The 13,700-nt window shown below is 38.9% G+C and overlaps 1 pseudogene; it reads right to left on the bottom strand.

Moving 5' to 3' along the window:
* LOC148005534 (polyubiquitin-C-like) overlaps positions 1 to 11,946 on the bottom strand; it is a 1,830,776-nt pseudogene extending 1,818,830 nt beyond the window's left edge.
* Positions 11,947 to 13,700: the final 1,754 nt, after the last annotated feature.

Here is a 13,700-nt window from a genome sequence, read left to right as displayed (position 1 = left end):
TTTTAATCAAGTTTATAGGGTGTTATTTCAGTGATTTATACAGGAGGGCTCAGGCTGTTGTGGGTGTGGCCACCCCTGGCCTGGTGGTCCTGGGCTGTATAAGAAAGCAAGCTGAGGAAGCCAGTAAGCAGCACCACTGGTTGACCACTGTACCAGTTCCTGCTTCTAGGTTGCTACCATGTTTGGGTTCCTTTCCCAAGTTCCTTCAGTGATGGATTACCAAGTGGAAGTGTAAGGCAAATACACTCTTTCCTCTACAACTTGCTTCAGTGTTTCATCACAGTGATAATAACCCTAACTAGGGCAATGAGTATCAATGCAAGTGTGGAGAAATGTATCACTTGCCTTGTATTTGGCCTTTTAGTAGAAGTTTTCGGGGGTTTAATTTCCGGAAAACTTGATTTGATTACTTCTAGTTTGTTCTTATTTCTTTTTTTAAAATTAATTTATTTATATTATGTATGTGAGTATACTGTCACTCTCTTCAGACACACCAGAAGAGGGCATCAGATCTCATTACAGAGCTGATCTGAGCTACCATGTGGTTGCTGGGAATTGAACTCAGGACCTCTGGAAGAGCAGTCAGGGCTCTTACCCACTGAGACTTCTCTCCAGCCTCAGTTCTTATTGGTAATATAGAGATCAGTATATTTGGAAGATTCTTCAACTCCAGTTCTCATTCCGTTCGTGTGGGGTTTGCTAAAATTATGGCTGCTCTTCAGCCACTCCTCTGGAGTTGACAGATTATTCTCAGAGAGGAAAGAATCCCATTGGGGAGAAGTAGCAGGTATTTGTAAATGTTGTTCTCTTCAGATATTTATTTCACTAATTTCCACTACTTGGGAAGTGACTTTGCCTTGGGACAATGTTTTCTACACAGTTTTAGTTTCTTGTGGGGCTTGCTTGGTTTTCTGTTTTTCCTTAATTATTGACACCAAACTGACAGCCTCTTCAATGACAGGCGAGTGCTGCACCCCTGATGCATATCCATATCTTTCTCAGTGTCAGACTTGGTACCCTCCTTGTTACACCATCAATAATGATTTTCTCACTGGCTTTTCACAGCAGAAATTTTAGTGCGCATACTGTGCTCTTAAATGAATAATCAAATGAATTGTTATTATTTTTATTTCTCATTTATTTTTCTTTTATTTGTTCATTTTTTTTAAAGAACTGAGACTAGGCTTCTGTAGTTGAGGCTGGTCCTGAGTTCATTATATAGATAGGGCTGGCCTTGAACTTCTGATTCTCCTCATTGTACCTCCCAGACACTGAAATTAAAGGTGTAATACACCATACCTGGCTTTAAGTTTGAAGATATATTTTATTATTTGTAGAGAAATGGCAAGAGGACACTGTTCCCAGCTTGCCAGCTTGCAGGCAACCTAGGGTGTTTCTCATTCTAAGCAAACTGAGACCAAGGAAGCCAACTTTCTCAAGCAGAGAATCCTGGTGCTCTGCCAATTAAGCTGCAAACCTGAGGAAGAGACCTTCTTGTTGCTTTTCCCATGAGAAAGTAACTTTGTTTATAGTTTAATAGACATCTTGATGGGAAGCATGGTGGTGAGCAGAAGCAGAGAGAGCAAACTGGATATACAACATTCTTTACCTCTTAAAGCTTCCCTCCTGGGACATGCTTCTTCCAGCAAGGCCATACCTCTTAATCCCTTCCAAACAGCACCACCAGCTAGGTGTCTAAATATCAGAGTCTGTGAGGACATTCTCATGCATATGACTACATGTTGTTACATTTAATGACTGCCACATACACATTTGCAGAATGTTCAAATCATTTGCTGTTAAAAGTATGTGTATAGATTCAGAGTTTCTTTGAACCAGTCATTATGCAATAGGAATTTCTTTGGCTCTTAAGGGATGAAGACTAGCAAAAAAGCCTCTTAAGGAGAATTTATGAGATACATCTTGCAATTCTGGGCTTGATATGGAACACACCATGGAACACCCTGGTACCAGCCTAGAGCAAATTTAAGAGCAAAGTCCACAGAATTAGTAATTTATTCTCAGGGCCTTTTACATAGGCCCCTAAAACATTTAAATTGTCTTTCTCACTCTAGGGACTTAGCTGAAAACGTCCGTGTGTCTTTAGCCATTTTTCATGTATATAATATGTCGTTAATACAAATGTCAGAAAGAGAAACCAAATCAAAAGGCATTTCAAAAACTAAGAATCATGTGTGTGGAAAAATGTGTTTTAAGATTAAAGATTCTTACAAATCTTACCAAAGCTAGTTTGACTTTGATAGTGAAGGCTTCATATAATAGTCTTTGATATAATCTTAGAGAATTACAGAAAGCAATGTAAATATTGCATTAATTTATGAAAGTTAATACAGTGGTGGCCTAACTTGTACCTGGAAAATTTAACTTTGTGCCTCTTTTGATCAAACAATGACTTAACTAGTTAGTCCCTGGCTGGAACCTTGAGACATGCCAGGATCTGGTAATCTTGGTGTTGTATAGTACAGTTAAGTGTTGCATTAAGAATGCCAGTGTTTTCTGTCCTCTGATCTTGTCTTCCCTTCTCTGCCCTCATGGCTCTGCTCTTGTCTGCCTGCTTCTACCCAGTCTCCAGGCCCTCACCCCCCCACACACCTTCTTACCCCTGATCTCTTGCATGTAATCATTCTCAAGAGCACATCTTGGCATGGGTCTGCAGTAAGTAATACTCCCTTAATGTATTTCGTTTCAACCTCATGTATTAAATTTGTTATCACACTAAGAAGTCCCTTATGTAGATCCCTAATGAAGTTCTTGGGGGTGCATTTTGCTTAGTAAATGTATTATACTATGTGTGTTTTCTTGAGTTGTTTGTATGACACAGTTTAAGAATCATTTTAGGTCAGATGATGAAGGAAATATTTTAATAGATTGTTTAACTAATTAATGGTAACGAGTAAGGGACAGTTGGATTTATTGATGTTTTATGCAAAGAGGATATTAAGTGTTATTCAGGAGCGCATAGATTCCCCATTGACCCCTCTTACAAGTAGAAAGTTGGAAAGTGTTTAAATATGAGACTAAAAGTGTAGGGAGGATGTTCTCTGGACAGACTGCACTGATAAAGCAACCTGAAAAGAACACATTTTGATACGGCTTACTTGGGATTATACTTTTGTCTTTTGTTAATTGGACATTTGAGTTTTCAACTTTCCCATTTCCCTTGATAAAATATCAATGAAGAGTAGGTTATGGTATAAAACTGACTTATTTTTTTTCTCTCCATACAGAATCTCCGCCTACCATGAGGAGGTGTTGTTGGAGGACAAAATCTGAAAATCATGGCTGGGAAAATGGGTGTGTTTTAATGAATAAAGGTATTTACATATCCAGATAATTTTTGTTCATTTTAGTTTACAATATGGCTTCAGGTAGAATACATTTTCACTGCTCAAAAATTCTAACCTTTAAAGTTAATTTTACTCTCAAAAATTTTGTTCAGAGGAAGTAGATATTCTTGCACAGAACAATTTAATATATTTGTGTTTAGCTCAGCATTGCTAGTAATACTGAGAATTAGGAAAAACATATAAGTATCTAGTACAAAGTGTTATTAGTTAATCATCTGTATATAGCAAAACATTTTCTTTTTATGTTTCTAATTTTTGAAAAATACAAAGAATATAAAAAAATTTACTAATCAGTAAAAGTAAGTTGTTTGCAGTTTGGACAAATATACCACCAGTTGTCACCTATAACTTCACTTTAAAGGCAAATTAATCTTTACTATATTAATCTTGCCAATCCATGAACTTGGGAGATCTTTCCATCTTCTGAGATCTTCTTCAATTTCTTTCTTCAGAGGCTTGAAGTTCGTATCATATAGATCTTTCTCTTGCTTGGTTAAAGTCACACTGAGGTATTTTATATTATTTGGGACTATTATGAAGGGTGTCATTTCCCTAATTTCTTTCTCTGCTTGTTTCTTTTTTGTGTAGAGGAAGACTACTGATTTGTTTGAGTTAATTTTATACCCAGCCACTTTGCTGAAGGTGTTTATCAGGTTTAGTAGTTCTCTGGTGGAACGTTTGGGATCACTAAGTATACAATCATATTGTCTCCAAATCGTGATATTTTGACTTCTTCCTTTCCAATCTGTATCTGTTTGACCTCCTATTGTTGTCTGATTGCTCTGGCTAGAACTTCAAGAACTATATTGAATAAGTAGGGAGAGAGTGGGCAGCCTTGTCTAGTCCCTGATTTTAGTGGGATTGCTTCAAGTTGCTCTCCATTTAGTTTAATACTAGCTACTGGTTTGCTGTATATGGCTTTTACTATCTTTAGGTATGGGCCTTGAATTCCTGTTCTTTCCAGGAACTTTATCACGAAGGGGTGTTGTATTTTGTCAAAGTCTTTCTCAGCCTCTAATGAAATGATCATGTGGTTTTCATCTTTCAGTTTGTTTATATAGTGGATTACATCGATGGTTTTCCGTGTGTTAAACCATCCCTGAATCGCTGGAATGAAGCCTACTTGATGATGATGGATGATTGTTTTGATATGCTCCTGGATGCAGTTTGCAAGAATTTTATTGAGTATTTTTGTTGATATTCATAACGGAAATTGGTCTGAAGTTCTCTTTTTTTGTTGGGTCATTGTATGGTTTAGGTATGAGAGTAATTGTGGCTTCCGAGAAGGAATTCGGGAGTGCTCCACCTGTTTCAATTTCATGGAATAGTTTGGATAGTATTGGTATGAGGTCTTCTATGAAGGTCTGATAGAATTCTGCACTGAACCAATCTGAACCTGGGCTCTTTTTGGTTGGGAGACTTGTAATGACTGCTTCAGATTCAATGCAATCCCCATCAAAATTCCAAGAGAATTCTTCATAGAGTTAGACAGAAAGATTTGCAAATTCGTCCGGAATAACAAAAAAGCCCAGGGAAGCTAAAACTATCCTCAACAATAAAAAGACTTCCGGGGAAATCATTATCCCTGAACTCAAGAAGTATTAGAGAGCAATAGTGATAAAAACTGTATGGTATTGGTATAGAGACAGACAGATAGACCAGTGGAATAGAATTGAAGACCCAGAAATGAACCCACACACCTATGGTCACTTGAGTTTTCACAATGGAGCCAAGGAAAAAATATAGCATTTTCAGCACATGATGCTGGTTCAAAGGGAGGTAATCATGTAGAAGAATGTACATCTATCCATTCTTATCACCCTGTACAAAGCTTAAGTACAAGTAGATCAAACCAGATACACTCAAACTTATAGAAGAAGAAGTGGGGAAAAACCTCGAACATGTGGGCACTGGAGAAAATTTCCTGAACAAAACACCAATAGCTTATGCTCTAAGATCAAGAATCGCCAGATGGGATCTCATAAATCTGCAAATCTTCTGTAAGCCGAAGGACACAGTTGTAAGGACAAAATGGCAACCAACAGATTGGGAAAAGATCTTTACTAATTCTAAGACCAATAGAGGGCTTATATCCAAAATATACAAAGAACTGATGAAATAAGACTGCAGGGAGACAAATAACCGTATTAAAAAATAGGGCTCAGAGCTAAACAAAGAATTCATAGCTGAGGAATGCTGAATGACTGAGACACACCTAAAGAAATGTTCAACATCTTTAGTCATAAGGGAAATGCAAATCAAAACAACCCTGAGATTCCACCTCACACCAGTGACTGGCTAAGATCAAAAACTCAGGTGACAGCAGAAGCTGGTGAGGATGTGCAGAAAGAGGAACACTCCTCCATTGTTGGTGGGATTACAGACTGGTACAACAATTCTGGAAATCAGTCTGGAGGTTCCTCAGAAAATTGGACATTGAACTACCTTAGGACCCAGCTATACCTCTCTTGGGCAGATACCCAAAAGAGCGCTAACACATAACAAAGATACTTGCTCCACTCTGTTTAAAGCAGCTTCATTTACAATAGCCAGAAGCTGGAAAGAACCCAGATGCCCTTCAACAGAGGAATGGATACAAAAAAATGTGGTACATCTACACAATGGAATACTACTCAGCTATCAAAAACAATGACTTTATGAAATGCATAAGCAACTGGATAGAACTCGAAAATATCATCCTGAGTGAGGTAAGCCAATCACAGAAAAACACACATGGTATGCAGTCATTGATAAGTGGATATTAACCCAAATGTTTGAATTACCCTAGATGCAGAGAACACATGAAACCCAAGAAGGATAACCAAAATATGAATGCTTCACTCCTTCTTAAAAGGGGCTCAAGATAACCCTTGGGAGGGAATAGGGAGGCAAAGTTGAGAATAGAAACTGAAGAAACACCCATTCAGAGCCTGCCCCACATGTGGCCCATACATATACAGCCACCAAACGAGATAAGATGGATGAAGCAAAGAAGTGCAGGCCGACAGGAACTGGATGTAGATCTCTCCTGAGAGACACACTCAGAATACAGCAAATACATAGGCGAATGCCAGCAGCAAATCACTGAACTGAGAATGGGAACCCCATTGAAGAAATCTTAGACAGAACTTAAAAAGCTTGAAGGGGCTTGAGATCCCATATGAACAACAGTGCCAACCAACCAGAGCTTCCAGGGACTAAGCCAGTAGCCAAAGAGTATACATGGACTGACCCTGTGCTCCAACTGCATAGGTAGCAATGAATAGTCGAGTAAGAGCACCAGTGGAAGGGGAAGCCCTTGGTCCTGTCAAGGCTGAATCCCCAGTGAATGTGATTGTTGGGGGGAGGGTCGTAATGGGGGGAGGATGGGCAGGGGAACACCCATATAAAAGGTGAGGGGGAGGTGTTAGGGGATGTTGGCCTAGAAACCAGGAAAGGGAATAACAATTGAAATGTAAATAAGAAATACTCAAGTTAATAAAGATGGAGAAAAAAAAAGCAAACTAATCAAAATAGTGTAAAAAAACATGAAATTTTATTCGTAAGTGTGCTGGGACTTTAAAGTTATTTTTGTGGCAGGGAGTTGTACCTACTGTTTATTGGAATGTCTTTTCTTGGTTGTAGGATGAGCACCTGGCTGCCTTGTTCCAGAAGCTGGAGGAACCTGTTTGTTCTGTTAAGCAGGAGGATGTGACACTGCAATATTTAGAGGAATTGCTATCTATATTAATGGTTAGAGATGTTGAGTGCTTTTTACTGGTTTTGTGCCCAATATTATCATGAACTTTTTAAGATTAAGAAAATTTTGTTTTAATCTTCAATTACTTATAGTCTGACTTATTTGCTTTTCTGTGGCTATAATGAAATACCATGACCAAGTCAGTTTTAGGAAGAGTTTATTTTGGTTGGGCTTCTATGAGACCATCATGGCAGGGCACTGAGAGATCACATGTTAAACCCCAAATATGAAGCAGAGAGAGTGAACAGGAATTGGGGCTAGTCTATATACTAGCCTCAGAGCTAGCCCCTAGCAAGGTATAGCCTGTAAAGTCACCACCAGGTTTCAGACATTTGAGGCTATGGGAGATATTCTCATTCAAACCACCACATTTCCCTCCCAGGCTCCAAAGGCCATTGTTATAATATGAAGTATATTTAATCCTACTTCAGAAGTCCCCATGGTCTCCCACAGTCTCGATAAAACCCTGTGAATTTGAAAAGTGAATTAATTTCAACATACAATGGAAAACATATATATTACTATTTCCTAAAAGGAAGAATGGGGGCATATTCAGAAAACGCTGGACCAAGAAAGACTGATAAGGCAGCATGTAAACATCAAGTCCCCTAGGTCAGACTTCCCACCTGTGGGTCATGGCCCATTTACAGTGGCTCCCTAAGTCCATCTGTAAACATATATTTACATTATGATTCATGACAGTAGCAAAATTACAGTTGTGAAATAGCAACAAAGATAATTTTATGGTTGGGGTTCACCACAACACAAGGAATTGCATTAAAGGGTCACAGCATTAGGAAGGTTGAGAACCAGGGCTCTAGCTTAATATCTGATATCAGAGGCTTAGATGGCACCATCCCTCCATCTTTCTGCCTGTAAAATATATCTCTTCCAGGCTGGTTCTATCCCATGTAAGCAACTCTCCCTGGAAGAAATCACAGCTTTGGCGCTTCCAACACCTTGGAGTCTGTACAAGTATCACAGGCTTCACTTCATCTCTCAGGGTCTTCATGCAGGAATTCAGGATTAGGGTTGGCCCTGAGGTCCTTTGGGGTGCATGCTTGTGTTTTCCTAGAGAAAGATCTGTTTTTTCTTGCTTGTGAAAGCGTACATGCATAGCAGAGAACATTTTTAGATTTGACAAAGAAGGTCAGGAAAGGGCCATAATTGTCAGTCTAGAAAGGGTATCACCGAGTTACCCCTTTGTGTTGGTTGCCTCTTCTACCAGCTCTATCTACTCTTCCTGGGTCTAGTCTCTGGAATGAATGAGTAGTTTGTCTTGTGGGTTGATGAAGATATCTGGAAATTTTAATTTTTATATAGTTTTAGCTATGAACTCCCTGTCTGAAGACTTATCTGCTGTGGTGATTTGAATAGGAATGACCACCATAGGTTCATATGCTTGAATCCTTGTCGTATAAGGAGTGGCACTATTAGGAGGTGGGGCCTTGTTGGAGTATGTGTGGCCATGTTGGAGGAAGTGGGTCACTGGGAAAGTGGGCTGTGAAGTCTTTATATTCAAGCTATGACCAGTGTCGACACAGTCTCCTGCTCCTGCCTTCAGATGAAGATGTAGAACTCTCAGCTCCTTCTCCAGCACGATGCCTCCCTGAATGCTGCCGTGCTTCCCACCATGGCGATAATGGACTAAATTTCTGAGAGTGTAAGCCAGCCCAATGTCAGTTTTCCTTATCAAAGTTGACTCAGTAACAGTGTCTCTTCACAGCAGTAAAACTGTAAGACACCTACTCACCTACTTTTTTTGCCCAGTGAGATTGTTCCATCTGTTTCTGGCCCCCAATTATTTATTTATTTAATTAATTTTATTTTCTTTTTTTTTATACTAAATAATTTCTTTCTGAGCTTTCATTTACCCAATCTAGATTTATTCCTTTCTGATCATTTTAGCACTTGTCTTTCTTTATTGAGTATTACTACCCAAATTTTTCTTAATTTTGAGTCTTCTTGATGGTCATAGTTGTGTATGTTTGCCCACAATTGACAGCAAATTGCTGTCAATATGTATGTCAGTGTCATTTTTTTTAACCCGTGCAGTTGACTGATACATATTTGTCATTTGAGATCTCTTCATATATCACTGTGCTTGATTGCCTGGTTGTCTTCATACTGGTTTAGATGAATTCACCTTGTTTCTCTGGGTCCATGGCTAATTAATTAATTAATTAATCAATTAACATGAGTACACTGTAGCTGTCTTCAGACACATCAGGATAGGGCATCAGATCCCATTACAGATGGTTGTGAGCCACCATGTGGTTGTTGGGAATTGAACTCAGGACCTCTTATCCACTGAGCTCTCTCTCCTGCCCAGGTCCATGCCTCTTAAGGTATGTGCAATGTTAGCCCTCTTTAGTCCTTACTATAGTTCCTTGTTATATAGACACAAGGTAAAGCTACATTTTCATTACTGTATTAATTGTACTGTTGTTGTCTCTGTGATGACTGAATCTAACTATTTTATTTATTCGTTGAGTTAAAGTTAAGTACTACTCAATCAAGATATTTGCTTAACGAGAGCAGATCATACTGTTTATAATTACAAGTTTTGCTGGTAAAGTGTTACTTCAGAGTGGATCCTGGTACAGCTTTTAGAGTTAGCCTATAGAAAATGCAAAAATTTTTCTTCAACATACCTTGGCAAATTTAATTTCTTAGACTTTGGTCATAGATACTCTGAGAAGCTAAGAATGTTAAAAACAAAATCACTGCTTTTTATATTCACTACTTAAGAAACTCTTCAATTTTCTATATCACCTTATGTGGGAAAAAGCGAAGGAGGAACAGATTGCAGTGGTACTATTTTAATTCTTATATTTGGTCTGAAGTGTCTTTTATCTTTGTTTCCTTCTGGTGTTTGTTTTAGGACATTAAGGTCCTTTCGGGTTCTTTCACTAGTAGGGAGGGGCAGACTGTACAAAGACCCTTGGCTTTTGTGTTTTGAGCCCTTTAGGTCTTTTGACTGTCCTGTATAGCCTTCAGCCTGTGTATTGATTACACAGCCTGCAGTGTAAGCAGTTGAGAGAGCTGGTCTTGCTGCCTGTGTCCTGTGCCCTGTTTAGAAGTGGAGGGATGTTGGAAATCAAAGTGTGCAGGGGAAGGTTGACTTGGGAGAGAGATGCCTAGACCAGCCCATTGTTATCTGTGAGAAAGCTTTGGAAAGATACCTGCTGTGTTTTCAGTTGCAAATTTTCAGTTGTGAAGGCCTCATCTCAGGCAACCTTGACTTCCTGTCCTTTGTTTTCTCACACTCAGGGAACCCCAACTATGTTGTGACATTGGCACCACCTTGTGTCCCAGCTCAGGGCTGGTGTGGTACCTCTGGTTGCCTAGGTTTGCTTGGGGCTTGGGCAGGGAGCCTCTAAGTTAGCTCTCTGTACACCCTTTAGACTCATGCTTAATTTCCACCCTGAAGCAGCTTTACAGTGAAACCCTAGTTGTTAATATTCAGTGGACGGGGGTGGATTTCCGTATCGGGTTACTTTGGTTCTAAGCCAGACATGGGTTTGTCAATTTGTTACTAAAATTTCCAACACTAACAACCCATGTAAAAGACACACAATCCAAATATTTTAATTATAAGTTATATGCCTAGATTGGGCATATCTAATACAATACTAACTTATTTCCCAATTCTAAGACTCCTTATTACTTCTGGTTTCTCCCAGCCACAGGATTCTGGTGCATAGTGGCTTCCTTCTCTCCTCTTCCTTCATTCTTTTTCTCCTTCTACCTGCCACCCCCTCTTGAGCCTCCAGTCCCACCTTTCCTATCCAGTACCCAATCATAGACTCTAACCTTTTATTGACCTATTAAAGTGGAGAGAATGTTCACATAGCATCACCTAAGTACATGATGCTCTGCTTGTGGGGTGGGGGCAACCTCTCTTGAGGAACCAATATGAACAATAATATACAAGCAGCATCAAGCCAAACCACTACAGTTTACTCGTAAGATCTCAGTTTTTAGTACAAAATCCTATTGGATTATTATGTTAGTTGTTTAAATATGTATCTTACTATATTTCTTACACAGCTGTTTTCCAAATGTGGGTTTGTCTGGTGTTCTGTACCAGCATAGAGTATTCATAGTTAACAGTGTATTTTCTTGCCACCAATACATGAATCTTTGTTGGATATGCTAAAGAGTCATAATGGTTTTACACAGGAAAGCTAATTGTCAGAATTTTGTTTTGTTTTTGAGTCAGGGTTTTCTGTATAGCCCTGGCTGTCCTGGAACTCACTTTGTAGACCAGGCTGCCTTCAGACTTACAGAGATGTGCCTGCCCTCTGTCTCTGAATGCTAGGGTTTAAGTCCTGTGCCCAGCTTGATACTTTTCTTTGTCATTCTCTCTCTCCCTCTCTCTCTCTCTCTCTCTCTTTTTTTTTTTTTTTTTGCCCCAGTCAGTGGATTTTATTTGGTCACAGGATCACAGGCCAGGTATGGCCCCAGCCTTATTTGACCTTCTTTGGGGCTCAGGTTGTTGGAGTGGCCAAACTTCTTGTAGCAGTTGACTACACTGTGTGCCGGCATGAGTAGCACTTGTGGCAGATCATCTTGTCCCAATTGTAATTCTGGACAAGGTGATAAAGGGATGACTCGATGATGCCACTGTGCAGACGCAGCACCAGGTGCAAGGTGGACTCTTTCTGGATGTTGTAGTTGGACAGGGTGTGGCCATCCTCCAACTGTTTGCAGCCAATATCAGCTCTGCTGGTCGGTGGGATGCCTTCCTTGTCTTGGATCATTATTGATGGTGTCACTGGGCTCAATCTCAAGAGTAATGGTCTTGCCCATTAGGGTCTTCATGAAGATCTGCATGTTGGCATCTGCTACTTGGCCACCTTGTTGAAGAGAAAGAGTGGTTTGGGGTTTTTGGGTTTTTTTGTTTGTTTGTTTTGTTTTTTCTTTTAATACTTAGATCATTTTGTTCACTTCTCGGTGTTTGTTGAGGGCTGCTATAATTTGCATTTTAAATATATTTACCTGGATCTTCAGTGCTTGCTCTGTCCTTTATGTTAACAGGCAGGTGTACTTTGATTTGGGACTGAATAGACTTTTTTTTAATTGTTTCCAGTCTGTGTTCTTCTTTCACTGGCCTTTTATGAGTCAGTTTTTCACAGAATTGGCTGTCACAATGCAGGAAAGATTCGGCCAGAGCTTGAGATAGGTAGAAATGGGTGGCAGTTTTAGGACCTGTACTATCATATTTTGGAACACCAGGGGGATTATTAGAAGTAATATTATTATAACGTAGTGTTATCCTAATAGTTGGGTTATAATAATCCTTATTAACAATCTCTGGTTATTCTAAGTCAGTAATTTTCCTTATGAGAAAATATTTGCTTTCATCTCCATAAATATAATTGTCATGCGGCAGAACTAGTAAGAGCTAATAATGAAAGAACAATTCCCTGTGTATATAGACTGTTTTTTTGTGAACTACTTTTTGAAATATGTCGAATTATAACAGCAGTATTGTTGGTATCAGGAATTGCCTTGAGCAGCAACACCATTTGGTAACTGTTGACATGGCAACAGCCCTACTTTCCCAGTATTCCTTTGGTCCAAATCCCAACTCCACGTGGGAGTAGTTATGTCATATTCCAAATGAAAGGCAGACTTCTTCTGCCCTCATGCTCTCTCTTCTCTTCATTCTTTTCTCTTCTTTCTCTCGCCCCTTTCCCTTGTCTTGTTCTCCCATTAAATCTCACCAAGTGGAACTGTGTTAGTTTTGTGTGCTCTATTTGGATGGGTGTGGTGGGTATTTTATTACAACGAGATTTTAATAACAACAAGTATGATAATTTAAGAGCTTGGAAATCAGACTGACTGGAAATAAATTCCAATTTGTGCACTCACCTGCTGTTGAACTTATATTACTAATATAAAAGTTGTGGGTGATAGTAATTTTTCCCTATAGTGTTGTGAGAATTAATCTAACTCCTTGTAAACCTCTTGTGTTTTATTACTTATCAACAACATTGGGTAGTAGTAGCCATTGTAATTGTTTCATTAAATAAAATTTGTAGAGTTGTGCAGAATGGAGTTTATCAAAACTAAATAGGTGAAACTACACATAACTAAGTTGTATAATAAGATTATCTTATAAAATTATAATCTTAAAGGAAGAAGGTTAGAATGTAGAATAGGAAATAATGCTATGCTATTTTTAGAAGTGATTTAACATTCTATCAGAAAACTGAAGAAATGGAAATTCATCTATTAAGGTGGTGTACAGTCCATAATATATTCTACATTATGTTAACATTATTCTTAAATGTGATTTTTTAAAAATGACTAAATATGATTTTAATGAGAAGAATTAGTTTGCGTTTGAATGCTCTTTTTTTCCATTTAGGCAATATGTCAGTATTGAGGGCACCTAGACATCAGAGCTCTGGAAGGCATGTTGATTCTGTTTTCTTCTTTGTCTCCTGAGTGTAAGAAGTATAACAGATCTTAAAGATCTGTATTCTTGTTTGTTTAAAAAAATTGATACATGAGAGAGAGAGAGAGAGAGAGAGAGAGGGAGGAAGTGTCTGTGTGTCTGTGTGTCTGTGTGTCTGTGTGTC

This window comes from Rattus norvegicus, chromosome 5, assembly GCF_021556685.1.
Source record: "Rattus norvegicus strain SHRSP/BbbUtx chromosome 5, alternate assembly SHRSP_T2T, whole genome shotgun sequence".
In the NCBI taxonomy this organism is placed as follows: Eukaryota; Metazoa; Chordata; class Mammalia; order Rodentia; family Muridae; genus Rattus; species Rattus norvegicus.
The sequence above is the reverse complement of the archived record's forward strand: the minus strand, read 5'-3'. Positions and strand labels throughout refer to the sequence as shown.